Source organism: Myxine glutinosa, chromosome 6 (genome assembly GCF_964187855.1).
Source record: "Myxine glutinosa chromosome 6, kmMyxGlut1.1, whole genome shotgun sequence".
In the NCBI taxonomy this organism is placed as follows: domain Eukaryota; kingdom Metazoa; phylum Chordata; class Myxini; order Myxiniformes; family Myxinidae; genus Myxine; species Myxine glutinosa.
In genome coordinates, this window is record NC_136266.1 from 35751001 (window position 1) to 35773391 (window position 22391).

At 42.9% G+C, this 22391-nt stretch overlaps 1 protein-coding gene across 1 annotated transcript in view; it reads right to left on the reverse strand.

Annotated features, from left to right (window-relative positions):
- Positions 1-22391, reverse strand: part of LOC137429688 (protein-glutamine gamma-glutamyltransferase 2) — a 239826-nt gene that overhangs the window by 68103 nt on the left and 149332 nt on the right.

A 22391-nucleotide genomic window follows, 5' to 3' on the forward strand; every position in this document is an offset into this window, starting at 1 on the left:
ATGCCTCCCTCCCAAAGCCCTCTCCCTCCCACAGATCTCTCGATGTCTCCATGTCTCTCGGTCCCTGCTCTCAAATGTTGTGTTTGTGTCCTTCCCCCTCTCTCCCCATCTTGTCTACCGCTCCCGATGTTATTTGTTTTATGTGTCTGTTTGTCTTTCTGTGTGATTAATGTTCGCTCTTTCACGAGCCTCGATCTTGTATACAAAAAAAAAAAAAAAAAAAAAAAAAGGGAGGGGAGGGGGAGGGGGGGAAAGGGAGGAGGAGGAGGGGGAAAATGGAGGGGGCGGGGAGAAGGGGAGTGGGGAGGGGGAGGGGAGAAGGGGAGGGGTAGGGTGGAAGGGGTAGGGTGGAGGGGGAAGGGAAGGGGGGACGGAGGGGGGAGGGGGAAGGGGGAGGGAAGGGGATGGCCAGTCAACAACGACGTTGCAGTTCTCATGGTCGTAGAGCAGCACAACAATCGGACATCGTCCTGCATATTCGCAACAGCACGAAGCGGATTTTGGAAGCTCACTCGGACAAAAGCCTCGCACAAATTACACCGTGAAGGCCCAATGGTCATGTCTATGCCACAAATCACGGGCGCACTGAATTGAAAATATATAGAATGCTCATACTCCGTGAAAAGTGAAGCCGCCGTGTCGCCATCTTGGTCAGCACGACTCGACCAACTCGCTTCGTGGATCTCGTTTTGTGCGGCAAGAAACTGCTCCAATCGGTTACGGAAGGGTTGTGGAAAGACGTTTCACAGCTGTGTCAAAGACGTCTTTAATTCATATCGCACAAAATCGATACAAAACACGATCGCATAAAAGGTGAAGTGAAGTGAAGTGAAGAAGACGTAACCAATCGGTTACGGAAGGGTTGTGGAAAGACGTTTCACAGCTGTTTCAAAGACGTCTTTAATTCATATCGCACAAAATCGATACAAAACACGATCGCATAAAAGGTGAAGTGACGTGTGACGGGATGGAACATCACGTGATCGCTCTGAGCGGCGGGAATGGAACATCACGTGATCGCTCTGAGCGAATCAGCGAGCTGCTCTGGAACCGGCTGAGATTAGCGGGTACTTCGCTGAAATGCGCTGAGGTAAATATGAATAAAAAATATGGATCATCAAATATTTTGAGTTCGGCCATGTTCGTCCCACGCTCAATGGCCATGTCTATGTCAAATATCAAGCACGTAAGCCTCTCCGTTTAGGAGTCTATCGGTAACATTACACACACACACACACACACACACAAACTGTGTTTTATATATATAGATATATATATATACATACATATATATATATATATATATATATATATATATATATATATATATATATATATATATATATATATATCTAAAGCAGTAAAGTATGTTTGTTTGTTTGTCCTCTTATAACTCGAGAACTACTCATCACAGAGAAAAACCAAAGGCATATTCGGAATCAGTACGTCTCAGAGCAACTACAGCACACCTTAAATTTAAAAAAAACTTCGGGTTTTAAAATTAGCGTATTAGCGCAGAAGCGCTAGCAGAAGAGGGAGGGAATCGAAGGGAGGGAGCGCAGCGCTCCCTCTAGCGCTTCGCAGCGCCAGTGCTTCTGTTAGCGTAATTAGCGTATTTCGGAACGTTAATTTTTCAACTTCATTATTCGGAATCAGTACGTCCCAGAGAAACTTCGTAATGTTAATTTTTCAACTTCATCCGATTGACATGGGACCAACGGCATGTGACAGAGAGTGAAACATACATGCTACATTTATTTGACGACAATGAGTTCCGACTTCCGGGTTCGTGCCGCCAACCCTGTTAGGCGCCTCTTGCGGCACACAGGGAATAATTACCAGTGAACTGGTACTCAATTTGCCGACCTCAGTAGGATGACAGGCTGAGTCAACCCCCCTGGTGTTAAGGGGGAGGAGGAGGGGAGGGGGAAGAGGAGGGGAGGGGAACGGGGGGGAGGGGGGAGGGGGAGGGGGAGGAGGGGAGGGGGGGAGGGGGAAGGGGGGGGAGTGGGGGAGGGGAGAGGGGGAGGGGGATGGGGGAGGGGGAAGGGGGGGAGGGGGTGGGAGGTGGAGCTGGAAGGGGGGGAGGGGGGGAGGTGAAGGGGGGGAGGGGAAAGGGGGAGGGGGGAAGGGCCCTTCTTCCCCCGGGCACCCCCACACCCTCCCCTCCCCCCCTTCCCCCTCCCCCTCTACCCCTTCCCCCTCCCCCTCCCCCCCTGTTCCCCTCTCCTCCTCTTCCCCCTCCCCTCCTCCTCCCCCCTCTTCCCCCTCCCCCTCTCCCTCCCCCCTCCCCCCCGTTCCCCTCCCCCCCGTTCCCCTCACCCTCCTCTTCCCCCTCTCCTCCTCCTCCCCCGCCCGGCAATGCCGGGTACTTCTGCTAGTATATATATATAGTAATGACTTGTGGTTGGGATTAAAATCAAATGAATCCATTTTTAGTTCTCCAACCTTTAATGAGCAAACAAACAACTGCTCGACGTTTCGATCAGCAACACGGATAAACGTGCATCCACTGACCTTCCTCAAGAGTAAAGCAAAACAATTCTATATTCTATACCCTCCCTTATATAAGAGAAAAAGGGGGGTGGGGACACCGAACCACCAATCAATGCCATTCTGGAACAACTCCTGCCATTCAAATTTAAACCGTACATCAAAACCGTTGCACCACTGAAACCACACCTTGGGGTGTTACATCAAAACAACCGTTAAATCACACGTTGAATCAAATAAAATGAAGCATAATTCAAATAAATCGATGAAAAAGAAACAACATGATTGGTAATCATTTATATGCTTTGGATTGGTAATAATTTGGCCCTCTCATGGGGAAACGTACTAGAGTAACTGCGTCACCAAGCATATAAATTATTACCAATCATGTTGTTTATTTTTCATCGATTTATTTGAAACAACTCGGTTCGTTTACACCTCTTAGACCCCTTTAAACCCCTTAGATATTTTACACCCCTTAGACCTTCACACTCTTTAGGCCCTTTCATACCCATTTCAAACCTTTTGAGACATATACACCTTTTCCATACTTTTCAGAATTTTTAAGACCCTTTGGACAATGTAAGACTTTTTAAGAACTTTTTTTTTTCTTTTTCTTTTTTGTATACTGAATCGAGGCTCGTGGAAGAGCTAACATTTATTTCACAAACAAATCAACCAGACAAACAAAATATACAAAAAGAGGGAGCGGAAGACAAGATAGGGAGAGAAGGGGAAGCACACAACCACAACATTTGAGAGCAGGGAGAAGTGTGGGAGGGAGAGGGCTTGGGGGGAGGAGGCGTGGGAAGGGGGAGGGGGGGGGGGGAGGTATAAAACACAAGGGGACCGAAATTAGCGGGGGTAGAAAAGATCAAGGTTTTGGATGGGGGAGGATAAGAGATGGTGGTGAACAGCTGTTTTAAAGACCTGGAGGGTGGAGTGGGATTGAAGAGAGTGAGGGAGTTTGTTCCAGAGGCGGGAGAAAAGAGCAATGAAGGAGTGAAGGTGAGCAGAAAGTATTGATTTTGGCAGTTTAACCATAAGAGGGTTGCAGGCAGATCTTGTGCGACCTGTAGGAATATTTGGGGGACAGAGCCCAGAGAGAGCTGGGGGGGGGGGGGGGCAAGGCCAGAGAGGAGTCGGTAGAAGACGGAAAGACCACCAACCTGCCTGCGGTGAGTGAGTGAAAGGCCCTTGGAGTGAGCTTCATCGCGGGAGATTCCAATGATTCTGAACGCTTTGGTTTCAACAGCGTGAAGACAAGCTAGGTGTGAGGCAGGAGCACCAGACCAGAGGGGAGAGCAGTATTCCATAGAGCTGCGGATGAAAGCCTTGTATGTGGTGAGGAGCTCAGGTGTGCCAAGGAAGGACTTCACACGACGGAGGATGCCCAGTCGGCGACTGGCTTTGGAGGCGAGATTTGAAATGTGGTTTTCCCAGGAAAGATCATGGCAAATAGTGAGACCCAAAAGCTTGAGTGACAGAACTTCTTGGAGAGGATTATTCAGAAAGTGGATGGGAGGGTTGTCCAGTCGGTCTTTTCGGAGAGACATCGTAAGAGTGTGAGATTTATCAGGATTGAAAGACATGTTCCATTTGTTTGCCCAGTCTGTGATTTTGTCCAGGTCTGCAGAGAGTGGGGAGGCTGCAGACTGCCGATCTGAGGGATGAGGAATGGAGCGACAGAGAGTAGAGTCATCAGCAAAGAGATAGAGAGGATTTTCAAGAGTGTCAGAGAGATCATTGATGAAGACCAGAAAAAGCACAGGGCCCAGAACACTACCTTGGGGAACTCCAGCCTGAACAGGAAGAGGAGATGAGAGAATCCCATTCAGGGCCACACGTTGACTACGACCAGAGAGGAAGTCCGCCAGCCATGCGTGGAGCTTTCCATGGATACCAAAGGAGGAGAATTTGGTGAGCAGAGCAGGGTGCCAGACCATATCGAAGGCACGTGAAATGTGAAGGGAGACAGCTCTAATTTCCTGTTTGGTGTTGAGGACCTCCATCCATTGTTGAGAAAGCAGAAGCAGCATGTCCAGAGTAGAGTGACCAGGTCTGAAACCAAATTGATGATCAGAGATCAAGCCATTGGAGAAGAGGAAAGATTTCATATCTGAAGCAATGATGGATTCCATGACTTTGCTGATAATTGAGAGACGGCTGATTGGTCTGTAGTTGCTAGGATCTGTTTTTGCACCTTTTTTGTGCAAAGCGGTGATGTTGGCTGATTTCCAAGCAGATGGCAGATGACCTTGAGCAAAAGAGAGGGTGAAGAGAACAGAAAGAGGGAGTGAAAGAGCGGAAGAACATGCTTTTAGGACCCGTGGGCTGATGCCGTCAGGACCAGTTGCAGAATCAGAGTCGAGGGTTGACAGAAACCTTTTCCACCTTGTCAGGAGGAAAGGACACAGAGTCCAGGAGCAGCTGGGTACGACTGGGTACGGTGGGTACAGAGAGGGATGGGTTTGGGACACAAGCTTTAGAGGCAAACACAGAGTTGAGGCATTCAGCTTTTTCACGTGCGGAGTCAGCTGTTAAGCCGTTTGAGGTGAGGGAGGGGATGGAGGGGGAACAAACACCAGAAACAGATTTGACCAGACGCCACCAGGATTTGGAAGAGGGAGACAGATAAGAGAGTTCGGTCTTGAGAACGGTGAGATATTGTTTCCTGGCTCTCCTGAGGGTGGACACACACTTGTTTCGGGCTTTGTGAAAGGAGATGAGATTTCCTTCCATTGGATTTGCTTTCCAGGAGACGAAAGCAAGTTGTTTCAGGACAACAGCCTTACCACAAGATTCCGTGTACCATGGACAGGAGGAAGGGTATGACAACTGAAGACGAGATGGGATAAATCTGTGCATGAGAGAGAGCAATTTACTTTGAAAGAATTCCCAGGATGAGTTGATGTCAGAGGCGGTAGAGATGGGAGACCAGTCCAGATGATTGATGGCTGCTTGAAGACCGTGCCAGTTGGCCTGAGTGAAATGCCAGACTCGTCGACGCTGAGGAGGCTCTCTGAGAATGGTCAGAGAGATGTCCACTTTGACAAGCACATGATCAGATGAGCCGATTGGAGCAGAAGAAGAGCAGCAGACATTTTCAGGGAAGTTAGTCATAACCAAGTCCAGAAGAGAAGATGCTCCGTTGACTGAGATCCGGGTCGGGAAATTGACAGATTGTGTCAGTCCCAGTGAGTCGCAGAAGTCCTTTGCTGAGGAGCCATGGCTGGTGAGAGTGGTACCCACACCCAGCCAACTGGCTTGGTGACAATTGAAATCACCACATATGAGGAAGAGAGAGTTGGGATGAGTAGATAGAAGTTGGTCCATATTATCAGACAGCGAGATGTAGATGGAGTCATCACTGTTTGGTGGACGGTACAACACACACATGAACAAGCGAAGGGAGCGAAGGGGAAGCCGTAGCCAGAGGTATTCCTGGGGGTGAGGTGGAGAGAGTGCAGTGCAGGGCGAGTGAGGAAGAGAGTTTTTGATAAAGATAGCAACCCCACCTCCAGGACGAGGCTCAGGTCTATCATACCGGAGGAGGGAGTAACCCGGGAGAGATACTAAGGAATCAGAGACATCATGAAGGATATTATGAAAGCTATTGTGTTGGACACTTTTGGACATTTGGACACTTTAGACCCCATTTGGCCCTTTTAAGAGCCTAGATTCTATAAACACTTTAGTCCCCTTTATGACCGTAAAAACACTTTAGACCCCTTAGAAAATTCGAAATAAATGTCCTTTTTGCCGAAAAAATTGTTTTGCCAACATTTCTGTGCACTATTCGCGTCACATCACAGGTTGCAATGACAAATATAAACTGATATCTCAAAGTAAAACTGATGTTGAAATGTGAAACTGAAACTACTGATATATGGATCATCAAATGGGAAACCAGAATGCAATGCTATGGGAAATTGCTGAAATCAAAGCTATGGGAAGTATAGAGAGAGGGTCGGGAGCTGAAGAAAGAATGTGGAAAGGGATAGGTGACTAGAGGTGGTCGGTTGGTACGGAAATAACTTTGGTGATCTTCCATCAGTCTGTAGGCCCAAAACATACCTAAACCCATTTCCCAGGTGAGCTTTCATAATATCATCCTCACTCCTGAGCAGTTATTCGGAGGTAAAACAAGCATGGATTGGAAATCTTAGCTGATAGGATGGAACGAGGTTGTCGAGATTACCAGCTGCAACCATTGTGACATCTGATCAATGAATATTTACACTGAATTCCCGTTTCTATCAATACACACTCCAAAGGAAATTGCTCATTTCAGGTGAGACATCTACGAACCCACGTATGTATCCATATATATATACATATACATATACATATATATATATATATATATATATATATATATATATATATATATATATATACTGTATATATATATATATATATATATATATATATATATATATATATATATTTATGTACGTATATATATTACATATACATATATATATATATATGACTCCATGGTAAGATCTCCAACCTTTAATTGAACAAACAATGACTCAACGTTTCGATTAACAACATGTGACAAAGCCACACGCCTACATTAATCTTCCTCAAGAGTGATAAAATCATCTCAACATCCCCTTATATGCAAAGTGGGCGGGGTATATGCAAAGTGGGGTGGGCAAAGCTGAACAGCCAATTAAACCGTATCACACCGCTCTCGTGAACGGAGACGTTACTGACCATGTTACTATGTAATATATATATATATATATATATATATATATATATATATATATATATATATATATATATATATATATATAATCGTGTGTCTGCCCTGTAGTGAACACCGCAGGGCAACACGGATGACCAAACGAGCTTTAACTCCAAGGTGTTCAATCCAATGCGGACCTTCGTTATACGTGCGGGGGGAAGAGTGGGGGAGAGGAGCCACGAGCGCTTACCTGCATGGGTTCACCAGCAATCTTCGCACCTGTGATGATTAACTCTAAACCGACACAAAATTAAAATGTACAAATAAACAGGTTTAATGAAAATAAGTGCCAGCAAACAAGAAAATGTGCGATAAGACTAATATCCTAAATGGGACATCCCCATCAAGACAAAGGGAAATATAAAAGAACGAAAATAAATGCGTTATTTTGGTGGGCACTTAGCTCCGAGCTGCTCTTGAACCTCGTCAGGAATCGTCCCGGTTCATCACAGGCCTCTACGTCTTGCGTGGGAAACCGCATGCTGCACTGCCCGTGCATGGGAACTAGGCCTCACTGCACGGGCCACTCACTCCTGGCTCCGTGCGAAAAGTAAATGAGCCGCACCCGCTTAGCCGCTTCAGCCGCGCTCGTCCTCATGATCTCGTTCACCAACACCGACATGCCAAGAAAAAAAATGTGCCATGCCTTCAATCCAAACCCCGCGCAAACAGAGCACTACGAAATGTTCACGTGCTCGTCAATGAATTCCCCTCTTGCAGTAGTGCTATGAACTCCAACTGTTCGCCGTGAAATCCTGAAGCACAGCGAGATATGAAATCGTGACCATTCACCACCAAAGCCAGAAGATGCAAGGAAGTCAAGAGCCTTGACCATTCTCTATCAAGTCCGGACCTAAGAGGCGAAATGTCTGCCCTCCAACTCCTTTGTACTCAAGGCTCTGACGTCATCCTACGACGTCTGCATGTCCACTCCTATCAGATAGTGCCATCTCCTCGCTTTTTGTGTCCTGACCAATCCCTGCTCTTTGGGGCGTGGCCTCCCAGGCCTGCCTGCTTGTGTTGCGATGTCATGGCTGGCAGTGTCAGTGGCAGTGTTCAATGGCTTGTTCTGGTCGTTTTTATTTAGTGCTATAAATGCATGATTTCTGTCTAGGTGTGTGTGCTGCTGGTGTCATAAGGAACAGAGGAAAAATAACAGAGGCCATTACATACAGGGGATTAATTAGCCATAATCCCTAACTAATTAACATAACCCCACCCCTCGTGATGGGAACGAAGATACAAGCTTACACGACATACGGCCTGACTTATGTACATCAAGATGGCTACACGACATTCGGAGCATACTACCTATGCAATTCCACCTGGACTAAGGTAATCGCTGCCTACCCCCTACAAACGTAACAATATATATACTATATACTGTATATGTGTATATGTGTATATATATATATATATGTGTATATATATATATATATATATATATATATATATATATATATATATATATATATATATACATATATATATATAACTGTAAGAAATAGTAGAAACTCCAAAGTACGAGCAGGGCGTCTCATTTGTATTGAATAAATAATCGTTAGATTAAATAAGAAATCAATAACTTCCACACCAGTCAGGGCAAATCTCTACCTTACACGATACACTTTAATCAACCGGATCACTCTATAAATGACATTCAAATCTCTGCCATTGAATCAATCACAAATCGATCACACACCACGATTCTGAAACGTGAGTCCTTTTGGATACACAAACTTCGGACAAAAGTCCCTCATGGCATAAATTTTGATGACTAAAGCATGTTCCCACATCAACCCAATCAAATTGTTAACCGTAACCCATTCATTCATTCATTCATTCTACCTTTATATGTCATTTATATAAATATATAAATATATTATATGAATATAAATGGGATATGAATATATGCTTGTGTGTTTATGTATGTATATCTCTATATTTGTATATGCACGTGCACCCTAACTGTAACGCAAACGGTCACTTCCGTTGAACTTGGGGCTGGTGAGTGAACTTTGGCGTGGCTCTTCCTTCTGTATGCATTTTCTACACACATCACACATCTCACACACATATCACCATACATACTTGACTGATATACATGCCTGCTGTTTTTGTAGACTCAGAGGAAGACCTTTGTTGGTCGAAAGCTTGTCGACAATTAAAGATCGACGTCCTGAAGCTACGTCCGCGTCTTATTTAATCTAACGATTATATATATATATATATATATATATATATATATATATATATATATATATATATGTAATATATATATAAATATATATATATATATATATATATATATATATATATATATATATATATATGTAATATATATATAAATATATATATATATATATATATATATATATATATATAGGATCAACTGGATTAATTGGAAGGGCGAAAGGATTGCCTCTGGTCAAAGAAGAACAAAGCCATGGGGAGCCACCAATCTTGACTCTCCATCAAAGGAAACCCTCGGAATTAGCTCAGTCAGCACGGTGTTATGAAAACAATCACGCAGTTGAACTTTCCAATTCGTTCACCCTGGTCCAGAATGCATTGCCCACTCTTTTTTGCATCTTCAGATGCACAGGGCTGCCGAAGCAGTTTCTTGACTATTGGGCATAATCTTGGATGGGTCGCCACTCCGCTGCGTGATACTCGAATGGCTCATTGATCCCGGCAAGGTGGTAATCATTTTGCTGACCTTGGAAGGATGACAGGTTGAGGAGTCAACCCCCTGAATGCATTGCCAAGTTGAAAATTGAGATTAAACTTTGAACTATTTATTAACAGTGATTAAGCTCTAAAAGCTAAGAATCCCACTCCTAAAACCAGAAATTATAAATTTCGTAAAATAAAAACATTTCAGCTTCATTTTTATCCCTCTACATCGCTTCATTATTATTCCGACTTCTCCTTTATCCATTGATTCTTTGCACTCATTTGATGCTTGAACAAAACTGTTCTTGCCCAATTACCCCTGTATAATGTTACAAATATTATCCGAGTGAAAGAGCAGCTACTTGTTGGCATTACATTTTCTTTTGTAATTGTATTTGCTTATGTCATCTCTTCTTTTTTTAAAGATTATGTAAGCTCAACAACACATTGTCGTCTCGACGACTAACCGAGCGTCTGCCGCATGCATTTGCTCAAGATGAGAGGTGAATCGTTCAATCTGTAAAAAAAATAAATTAGAAGCTTTTCGATGGTGGATGAGAGGATTACATGATTCCTCTGCATTAAAGGGCCCACAATGTAAACAGGTAATAACGGATGGCATTTTGAAGGGAAGCTGCCTGGCTAAAAGCAATACAGCATGGCCTTTACAGCAGGTTATCTTGGCCCACATGATATGATGGTGATTGTCATCATTGGCGAATGCATATTGAATCCAAATTCAATTACGAATTAGCACCACTGGTTGCATCATTACTGAAGACATTTGGAATTTTGGAAGTTGGTCACAGTGCCAGAGACAACATCCTTGCGATTCAGCAAAACAACAGGCTAGAATCTTTAATGTCCACCAGCTAATGCAAGTAGACGGGTATCCAGCTTAAAGTCTATCCATAGGACAGCGCACTTATTGATCCAACGCCTTGCCAACGAAACGCCAGTCTGACAGCTTATAGTGGGTTTGGATAAAATAAACCTGGACAAGATGGCTCAGAGGCAACCCCAAACAAAACCACTGTGCTATCCCATCAGTGTATCGGGCTATGTGGGTATGCAATGACATTACAAAACAATTTCAAGTGTTTGTCTATGAGTATCATGGATCGTTGTTCCAAAAGTGAAGGTATCTCATAGCTGGGAATTTGTAATGTTCCCTGGGTGCTCCATGAAGCTTTGATGGAGAGAGTAATTGATTGTCGAGCAAGATATATGACACCACTACCTGGTTATTTTTAGTCCCCTACCGGTGTACACCGGAGGGGACTATAGGTTTGCACTCCGTCCCTCTGTCTGTCAGTCTGTCAGTCCGTCATGCAAAGAACAGTTGTCCGGACTTTTTTTCTAAACTCTCAAAGCTAATGATTTCAAACTTGGCACATGGTTTCCTCATGATAAGTTACAGATCAAGTTCGAACTTCACGACGTTTCGATCATTTTTGACAAAGTTATGGCGCTTTGAACATTGGTAATTTCCCCCAACAGTTTTTCGAACGACAGACTGCCGGTAGGGGACATGTAGGCTATTGCAGCGCAATACTCAGAATGCTTGTTTGTACTGGTCATGTGTTCTGAATATCAGAATGTTAAGTGTGGAGCATCTTTAAAGAAGAGCAGATGACCAGAGACATCCAATGGAAAAATAAAAATATACACCAAATACGTCCCCCCTGAACTTTTTCATATTGTGTTGTGCATAGGTGACTAACTATAACAAGTACCCTAACATGCAGGTAGCTTGGTAATGTTTGAGCAAACAGGATAGGAAAAACAACCTGTTGGAGATAACACCCAATAAAGCTGGAGACCGGTTTCTAATGAATCACTTGCTCTTCGTAGTTGTAGACCACAATCCATGGAAGAATTTGGTATTTGCTCAGGGTGCTGGCGATAAGTCGCCTGTTCCTTATGAAGTACACAGTGGAATCTCCATTAATTCATTACATTAATTAAGGCTGATAGACAGAAAACCGAGTTTCGCATCCATCTGTTAGACGGAAAAACAGTGGAATCACTGTTTTTACACAGTGGAATCTCCATTAATTCATTACATTAATTAAGGCTGATAGACAGAAAACCGAGTTTCGCATCCATCTGTTGGACGGTGCATTGATGCATCGCACTGCCTGCGAAACACCAAGGAGACAATATTTATAGCTGGGTCAAAATTCAACCCAGACTAGACCGCTCAGAGGTGAGTGCGCATACCTTTGGGCTATCCAACCGGCCAAGTCCAGTTTTCAATCATCACTGGGTCTCACAAACAAGTCGGAGTTATAAACAACACTCACCCATGAAAGGGAAGCGAAACCGCTCCACTTTAAATCAAATCAAATCAGCCACGCCTTCCAGTTTGTGTACGACATGCCAAGTGGGCATGAATGAATTATATGATTTAATGGCTCAGTCAAGCTAATTATGCTGAGTGGAGCATCCGATCTAAATCCATAATTAAGAATTTCTTCGCTGTAATGAGATATTGAAAGGCATCGAAGGCTTCACTTTTATGTTCTTTAAAGTTTTGCTGTATTCCAGTCAATATTTCTTTGTTTCTGCGTTGACGTCTGAAGACAGAAACACCACTCCGAGAAAGAGGCTAAAAAAATCTTTGGAGAGACATTTGTCAGAATTGGGAAATTCAATTTGTTTGAGATTTTCTTTCATCTAATTCATCTTACTAGTGATTGGTCACTCCAATTCAATGTGAAAAAGGACGCCATCACTCATGATGTGTTTGGTTATGAAGAGGAGGCATTCTGCTTACACCCAGTGCCTCATGATATTTTGAAGTCACGTAGTATACAGGATTCCCTGTAAGCTCTGAACTTTCAGCATTTTTCTGGCTTGCTGATCTTGATGCCTGTAGGCAGGAACATGTCCAGACTGATGTTTAAAATTCAGGCTTGCACACTTCCCTGAATCATTGTTCTGTTTAGGAACCTTAAGGAGAGCTCCTTTTCCCCCCCAGTGATCTAGAATTCAAGGAGGAACTTGTAGAATAATCACAGATGGAAGGAGACTTCAATGAACTTTTACATGATTTACAAGGACATTGGTAGGCATGGACAAACAGATGCAGGACATAGGATTTGCATGGACTTTGGGCTGGTGATCCCAGAATCATGAGCAATATGCTCAGATAGGAATGCTAAAAATGCCAAACCAATTCTTTTTGGGGGGGGGGGGGGGGGGGATACGAAGTCGAGGCTCATGGAGGATCTTGAACATAGAATGGATCAGGACACAACGTGGGGGGGGGGAGACAACAGCAGGGTTGAGGGACAAAATGGAGAGAAACTTGTAGAAATAAGGGCAGTGGGGAAGAATGAGGGCGAGGGGAGGACACACCAGGTGGACAAGATGGACACAGAAGCAAACTCTCAGGAAGGAACAACTCGAAACTTGGAAAGGATAAGATTGTGGAAGGTCAATGGGGATCATGGTTTTGGAAACGGTTATCGGATCATTGAAAAGATCATGGTTTTGGATCATTGAAGCAAAGATTCTGGCCTCTTCTTTTGGTGGTCCTCCTACAGAACTGATCATGGAATGCCTCCATTCTTACATTCCGCATATCTCATCAGAACACTGTCTTTGCCATGTTTTGTTTAGTATTCTGTTCTGTCCCCTAATGAAACCAGGTTTACCCATCATTACGTAGAGCAGAGGGGATGACTGCAGTATTAATATAAATTGTACTGCCCAGGTAAGTGAAATGGGTCACTGGGTTCAGCTTTGTTTCTCTGATATCGATCAAGGGATCAAAGAAAGGAGCTTAGAGAACAGGCTGACAGATTGTTCCATGATTCTTAAAGCTCATTGGCTGAGACAGCAAACTGACTGATACCAAGCTGGAAATCCATTTCTGTATGGGCAATTGAGGAAGACCATATTTGGCTCAAACAACGTCCTGAAGACCTGAACCATAAGTCTGAGTCTTTGTGAAAGTCTTGAGTCAGTCAACTGAGTCTTTGTGACATAATTTAGGTTTGTGTTATCATTACCCCCACCAGGGAGTAATGCATTCGATCGTGTCCGTCCGTGTGTGTGTTCGTGTGTTCGTGAACAAGATATCTGGAAAAGTTCTGAACGGATTTGGATGAAAGTTGGTGGGATGATTGCCCTTGGGATAAGGAAGAATTGATTGGTTTTTGGTGAAGCTCAGGATATTATTCCCGATCCAGGAATTTTCTTTGGGAATTTTTTGGGGAATTTTCTTTTCTGTTTTACTGCATTAAAGCTTTTATTCTTATTCTTAAATGATGTTTTTCTCCTCTAATTCCGAGATATATCAAAATAAATTCTCTGACAGTTGGGGCCTACTTTATTTTTCATTTATTGTTTTGGGGAGAGGGGATGTTAAACAAAACGTATTATTCCAACTAAACCCACGGCGGGAGTATGCGCTCTACTGAGTGGCGTTCTAGTTTTACATTATTTCTTCATGTTTACCAAAATAAAACCCAAATGAACTCCACAGCAGACCCCTTTTATCCAAAACAAACCTGGTTGCATAAATATTAATCATACAGTATCACCTATACCAAAAAAAATGGAGCACCATCAGGTATCACGACAATGATCAAATTGCAGAAACAACTTTAAAACATTTTGTAATGGCTGCTGTGCAATGTGGCGAAGTTTCTTTGGAAACCTGATTGGAACTGGTTGTTTGCCACTGTGTTAGAACAGCCATTGTGTATCCTTCCAATCATTACTTGTAGCAATTTAAGTCACCCTCCTGAAGGTATTTTTTCAAATTGTATTCTCAAAACAGGTAGCATTTCAAAGTAGGTCAAGGGAAACAAGCAATATGTTCCAAATATGATCTCCAAGCAAATACATCACAAGATAAGTTTTCTTGGATTAAACTTTAACAATGATGTTCGTCTAGACATGTTCAACTAATAGGTTTGTACCATGGGAGACGCATTTTTATTGAACTGTAAAAACATGAGCCCCGTGTCATACACCACCTGATGGTTTTCAATGTGATTGATCTTTCAGACCTGTCTGCTGGTTAATTGCAAAGTCAATACATCGTTTAAATGCTGATGCAACATTGAGGAAGAAATGGGAAAAGTGTCACCCATCACACCAGGGGTCCATACAACCCCTGAAGATGCCAAACTTACCAAAATTTACATGGTGTTCATTTGTCGTGTAATTTCCCCCAAGGATCACTCAAATCCTCTCTTCGAAAGGACTGTCTGGCAAACCCTCCTATCTACTTTCTTAACAATCCTCTTGAGGAAGTTCAGATACTCAAACTTATTGGTCTTACTATGAGCCATGACCTTTTTTTGGGCAAACCACATTTAAAAATTGGCCTCCAAAGCAAGTCACCGACTGGGCAACCTCCATCGTACAATGTCCCTCTTTGGCACACCTGAACTCCTATCCACCTACAAGGACTTAATTCGCCACTTGATGAAGTACTGCTCTCTCTCCTCTGGGTTGGCTCCCCTGCCTCACATCTTGCTCAGCTTGACGCCATGAAAACCAAGGCCTTCAAGATCATTGGAATCTCCCATGCTGAAGACAAGTCTATGGGCCTATCACTATGCCATTGCAGACAGGTCTGTGGTCTCTCTCTATTCTAACGCCTCCTTTCTGGTCTTGCACCCTCTGTTCTTTCCGTGCTTTGTCCCACCTCTACCCCCTAGGTGTCTGCAGGCTGAAAACATTCCACCATCAACCCCCTCCTCGTCAAAGTACCTAAATGTAGGATCACTGCTCACCTCAACTCATTTGTTCCTCTTTTTCTCCAACTGCGGGAGCAACTTCCACATTCTCTTCAATCACATTCCTCCCTCAAGGTCTTCAGGACAACTGTTCAACACCATATCAGATCATCCCCCCCCCCCCCCCCCCGCCTGCCTTCATCCCGCCAGATCATCCCAACACCATATCAGATCATTCCCCCCCCCCCCCCCTGCCTTCATCCTGCCAGATCATCCCAACACCATATCAGATCATCCCCTTCCCCCCCCCCCACCCGCCTTCCCATGCCTCCTCCCCCAAGCCCTCACCCTCCCACAGATCTTCTGATGTCCCTGTTCTCTGCTGTTGTACTTGAGTGCTTCCCTCTCTCTCCCCATCTTGTCGCCCGCTCCCTTTATTGTATGTTTTGTGTGTCCGTTTGTTGTTTTTTTGTGATTGATGTTAGCTCTTACACGAGCCTCGATCTTGTATACAAAAAAAACCAAAAAATCCCCAATCTAAAACCATCATCTCTTTGATCCTCCTCCCCCACCAACATGCTACTGAGCCCACCTCCTTCCAAATTTCCAGCTTTTCCTTCATGCGAGTTTCCATTTTATCCACCCCATGCATCCCTTCCTGCCCCCCATTCCTCCACACACCCATTGTTTTCCCAAGTCTCCCCCTGGTTTATCTCTCAACTCTGCTTTGGTGTTTTCACCCCCTCTCTCTCTACTATTCCTTTTGTTCTGTTGCATCCTAATCCATTCAGTGTTCCATCTCTTCCTGATCCATTAAAGATAAATAAAGAAAGCCCTTTCATTGAAACGATCAAAGTAAGATCCCAGCCACCAGAGGATAATTCTGATTGGTTGTTCCCTCCAATTATGGGTGAGACACACGGCTGGGTCTTTATATTTATATGAGAACAGCTATTGGAATTGCACATGGTACATGTTTGGGAGCCTCGGTGGTGCGCGTTTCTGCCTACACTGTTACTGATGAGTGATGTGATGACTCACCAAAAAGTGATGAAACTGTTTTGATATCTGAGGGGTTTGTAGCATTGGGATTCTCAGGTACGTATGTGCTACTTGTGAATGTCTGCTGCTTTAGAGCAACTCGGTGAGAGTTTAAAACAGCAAAGGGGTGACCTTGTGTAGCTTTTCTTGGTTTCTTTTGGCAGCTTTCTTTTGCGAGAAGAGCAGAGGGATTAATCATATAAAGTTATTAGCCACTTGGGGATAATTGATTCGGTGAGAGCTGAGAGGGTGTTCTCTCAAATTGTGGGTGTATATACAGTGCATTCAGAAAGTATTCAGACCCATTCACTTTTTTCACATTTTGTTATGTTGCAGCCTTATGCTGAAATCGTTTAAATTCTTTTTTTCCCTCATCAATCTCCACTCAATACCCCATAATGACAAAGAGAAAACAGGATTTTAGAAAGTTTTACAAATTTATTACAAAGAAAAAATGAAATATCACATTGACATAAGTATTCATACCCTTTGTTATGACACTTGAAATTTAGCTCAGGTGCCTCCCATTTCTCTTGATCATCTTTGAGATGTTTCTACACCTTGATTGGAGTCCACCTGTAGTAAATTCAATTGATTGGACATGATTTGGAAAGGCACACACCTGTCTATATAAGGTCTCCCAGCTGACAATGCATATCAGAGCAAAAACCAAGCCATGAGGTCGAAGGAACTGCCTGCAGAGCTCAAAGACAGGATTGTATCGAGGCACAGATTTGGGGAAGCGTACAAAAAGATCTCTGCTGCATTGAAGGTTCCCAAGAGCACAGTGGCCTCCATAATGGAAGAAGTTTGGAACAACCAGGACTCTTCCTAGAGCTGGCCGCCCGGCCAAACTGAGCAATCGGGGGAGAAGGGCCTTGGTAAGAGGGGTGACCAAGAACCCGATGGTCACTCTGGCTGAGCTCCAGAGATCCTGTGTGGAGATGGGAGAAACTTCCAGAAGGACATCCTTCACTGCAACACTCCACCGATCTGGGCTTTATGGCAGAGTGGCCAGACGGACGCCTCTCCTCAGTGAAAGACACATAAAAGTCCGCTTGGAGTTTGCAAAAAAGCACCTGAAGGACTCTCAGACTGTGAGAAACAAGATGCTGTGGTCTGATGAAACCAAGATTGAACTATTTGGCCTGGAAAAACCTCTTGTCTTGGAAAAACCGAAAAACGTTACACCTCTATACCTCCAAAACCACTCCAAGGAAAAAATTGAAACATGGCTCATTGTAAAGAACTCCACATAGAAATAAGTGTTGTTAATGATGACCGATGATGTCATTTATGCCTTAATTATGATGTCATAATTTGACAAGTGCAATGCTTTGTGCGATCAGTTTGAAATTTCTTGAGCATTTTCGACACAACAACAATATTACAGAATGTAAATGTATGATGTCATTGGTCAAGTGGTCTGGCAGCCATATTAGATCAAAGACTAGAGCAATGTGACTGTCACCAATGTGCCTCGGCATAGTCCCACAACAGGTAGATGCCCTCGTTCACCATCCTAAAAATAAACAAGTTTGATTTAAATCCCTTCAGCTGTTTTGAATTATCACATTTTCACCAGCCATGACAGGTTTCACATCAATCGGTAAGGCGGTTTCAGCGAAGGGATTTTTTTAATTATCGGCTTTCAAACTAACATGGCTGCCACATCACGTGACATATGCCCTTTAAAATGTACACTCTGCATATGTATGGGTAGAGGATCACGTTTTGAAGTTTCCTGTTGATCGGATAAGGTTCATTTTTCTATCCAAGATAGCTGCCCAACCACGTGACCTACGACATCATCATTTTCAAACTATATGCAACAATGGAGTTAGATGATATTTGTAAAATTTCTCATCGATGGGGTAAGCGGTTTCAGAGATATAATTATTTAATATTTTCCTTCAATCCAATATGGCTGCCACGCCATGTGAACAATGATGTTTTCATGATCATCTTTTAATCGCCATGCCTAGTTAATGACACATGTAAAGTTTTGAGTCAATTGATTTGGAGGTTTGGGAGAAGATGTTTTTTGGGAGTTTTTTGGTTAAATCCAATATGGCTGCCAAACCATGTGACCTATGATGTCATAAATTTAATATTTCAATACAAATGTTTCATAGATCATGTGAATGCAATATCAGATTTTTAGGATAAGGAATTCGATTGAAACATTTTTGGCTGGAATACCTCTTCACCTATGATGTTATCATTATCATGCTTTTGTTCCCCATTGGGAGTACTTGGCAATGTGCCAAGTTTCAAATTTTTCCATTCAGCGGTTTCCGAGAAATATTTTTTTTAATTATCTGCATTTAATCCAAGATGGATGCCATACCACGTGACCTATGACATCACAATTATCATAAAAACATTCTGCATCGGTGTCACTCCTACCCTGAAAGTTTATTCTCAATCGGACATGTGGTTGCTGAGAAAAACGAGGTTTAGGCCGTACGGACGGACAGACAAACCCGAAAACATAAGGTGATGGCATAAAGCGGAGCGGAGGTGGAGCGGAGGCATAAAAAACCCCTTTTCAAAAACAGAAGAGTTGGCTCGTACCAAGTTGACTGCACGGGGTAAGTATTCTCTGAATACCATCTATTTTATTGAAGAATCACTGTCCCTGGGCAATTGGGCATGAATATTGAGTTTGGCCAGGGTGCCAGTGATAACTCTCCTCCTCTTGATGTCGAACACCGTGGGATCTTTATAAATTCCACGAATTAATGGCAGCTGACAGGACAACCAGCTTAATGTCCAGCAAAGGGACTGCACACTCATCACCCCACATAATGCTGGAATAACAAATGGGAAAATATTTGGCACATTGGAAAATGCAAACTATCAGTTAAAGACAGGAATTGGAGAATTGTGAAAAGCAGTTTTTATATTGTCCGAATCTTACCTTACAAATTTTTACAAATTACAAATTTACCAATTTTACAAATTTACCAAATTTACCATGTAATTTACCAAATTACAAATTACAAATTTACTATTTTACAAATTTACCAAATTTACCATGTAATTTACCAAATTACAAATTACAAAATTTTTGCAAAAAATAATAAATACAAATCTTACCATTTGGTTCACCTACAGTTGACCCATTTGCTTGTTTAGTCTGGCAGGATGGCACAGATTGCCCATGGTGAAGCGTCAATGATCCGTGCCGAAGTGCAGGGCTAACGCACTTGCCTTTGAGCTGTCTAGTGCGAGTCTGAATCGCGACCTGACTATAAATTGCTGGACTGTGCTTTGCAGCCATTGGGCATTGGATCAATAAGTGCACTGTCCATTGGATAGGATATAAAGCCAGAGTCCAGTCTGCCAGCATTTGGTGACGGCTTTTAATGATCCTCAGTGTCTTTCAATGAAAAGTAGTTGAATTTTGCCGATCACCCGTTTATAAAGGGAGTTTATGGTGGGTCGCCATTCAAACCCAAGCTGGATGGTTCAGAGGGGAGCACCTCGAGCCTACGCTGTCAGCCCATCATACATTTGACGAGCTGTTTCAATATATTGATGAATTTGGAGCTGTGAGTAATGGCTCTCGCTCTCCCGATTATTAGCCCCCGTTGGACTTAGTCTGAAACGGGGGCTTATGGATTGGGTCTTGTACACCTGTCCATCCGTGTGTGCGTGCGTGCGTCCGAAAACCATATCTCGGACATATATGGACCGATTTAGTTCATACTTGGCATAAAGACAAAATATGATGGTATACATAAGCACATCATTTTGTTTCACGATGTGATCAAAGATGGCTGACTGGCGGCCATTTTAGTTGTAAAAAAAAAAACGATATTGAACACGTCATCAACAATTTCTCGGACATGCATTTACCGATCTTGTTCAAACTTGGCACACTGAAAATGAATGATAGCTTACATATGCACGTCATTTTGTTTCACGATGTGATCAAAGATGGGTGACTGGTGGCCATTTTAGTTGTAAAAAAAACCCGATATTGAACACGTCCTCAACAATTTCTCGGACATGCATTTACCGATCTTGTTCAAACTTGGCACAGAGGTAAAGAATGATGGCTTACACATGCTCGTCATTTCCTTTAAGCTCAGATCCAAGATGGCTGACTGGTGGCCATTTTGATACTTAAACGTGTCCTCAACCATTTATCTACATGCATGGTCCAATTTTGTTCAAACCTGGCACCAATTTTGTTCAAACCTGGCACCAATTTTGTTCAAACCTGGCACCAATTTTGTTCAAACCTGGCACCAATTTTGTTCAAACCTGGCACCAATTTTGTTCAAACCTGGCACCAATTTTGTTCAAACCTGGCACCAATTTTGTTCAAACCTGGCACCAATTTTGTTCAAACCTGGCACCAATTTTGTTCAAACCTGGCACCAATTTTGTTCAAACCTGGCACCAATTTTGTTCAAACCTGGCACGAATTTTGTTCAAACCTGGCACCAATTTTGTTCAAACCTGGCACCAATTTTGTTCAAACCTGGCACCAATTTTGTTCAAACCTGGCACCAATTTTGTTCAAACCTGGCACCAATTTTGTTCAAACCTGGCACCAATTTTGTTCAAACCTGGCACCAATTTTGTTCAAACCTGGCACCAATTTTGTTCAAACCTGGCACCAATTTTGTTCAAACCTGGCACCAATTTTGTTCAAACCTGGCACCAATTTTGTTCAAACCTGGCACCAATTTTGTTCAAACCTGGCACCAATTTTGTTCAAACCTGGCACCAATTTTGTTCAAACCTGGCACCAATTTTGTTCAAACCTGGCACCAATTTTGTTCAAACCTGGCACCAATTTTGTTCAAACCTGGCACCAATTTTGTTCAAACCTGGCACCAATTTTGTTCAAACCTGGCACCAATTTTGTTCAAACCTGGCACCAATTTTGTTCAAACCTGGCACCAATTTTGTTCAAACCTGGCACCAATTTTGTTCAAACCTGGCACCAATTTTGTTCAAACCTGGCACCAATTTTGTTCAAACCTGGCACCAATTTTGTTCAAACCTGGCACCAATTTTGTTCAAACCTGGCACCAATTTTGTTCAAACCTGGCACCAATTTTGTTCAAACCTGGCACCAATTTTGTTCAAACCTGGCACCAATTTTGTTCAATGCAGAATATTTTGTTTTGTAATCCGACAAAATATGGCCGACTGACGGACTTTAACTCCGTACAGCAAAATTATTAAAACCACAGGACTATGATATTTGATGTATTTTTCTCCTTATTTCAACTGCAACTGTACTGTATAAGAGCTTTTTAGGAAAAACAAACTTAGGAATAACTAAATGCATGCAAACACACACACACACCACACACACACACACACACACACACACACACACACACACACACAGGTGGATAAACTTTGAGACCTGATAGGTCTCTGTTCCACCTTCTGAAACCTGCATACAGAGATTTGAACATAAATTCACTTTCTGGGATAATTTAAATGAAATGTAAAGAATGAAATCAACAGGACATTGAACGGGGTTTCCTAACCACCATGGAAAGAAAAGAGAAGCTGGTGTTTCGAGCGTTTATCCTTTGCTCTGATGAAGGGTTAACGGCCGAAACATCAGCTTTTCCTTGATTCCCGTGGCAGGTAACATTCCTCAATCAACATCCTGTTGGTTTCATCCATTGTTATACCTATCTGCTGATGCAGATCCTTCACCAGCAAGATTAATTATTCATTCTTTA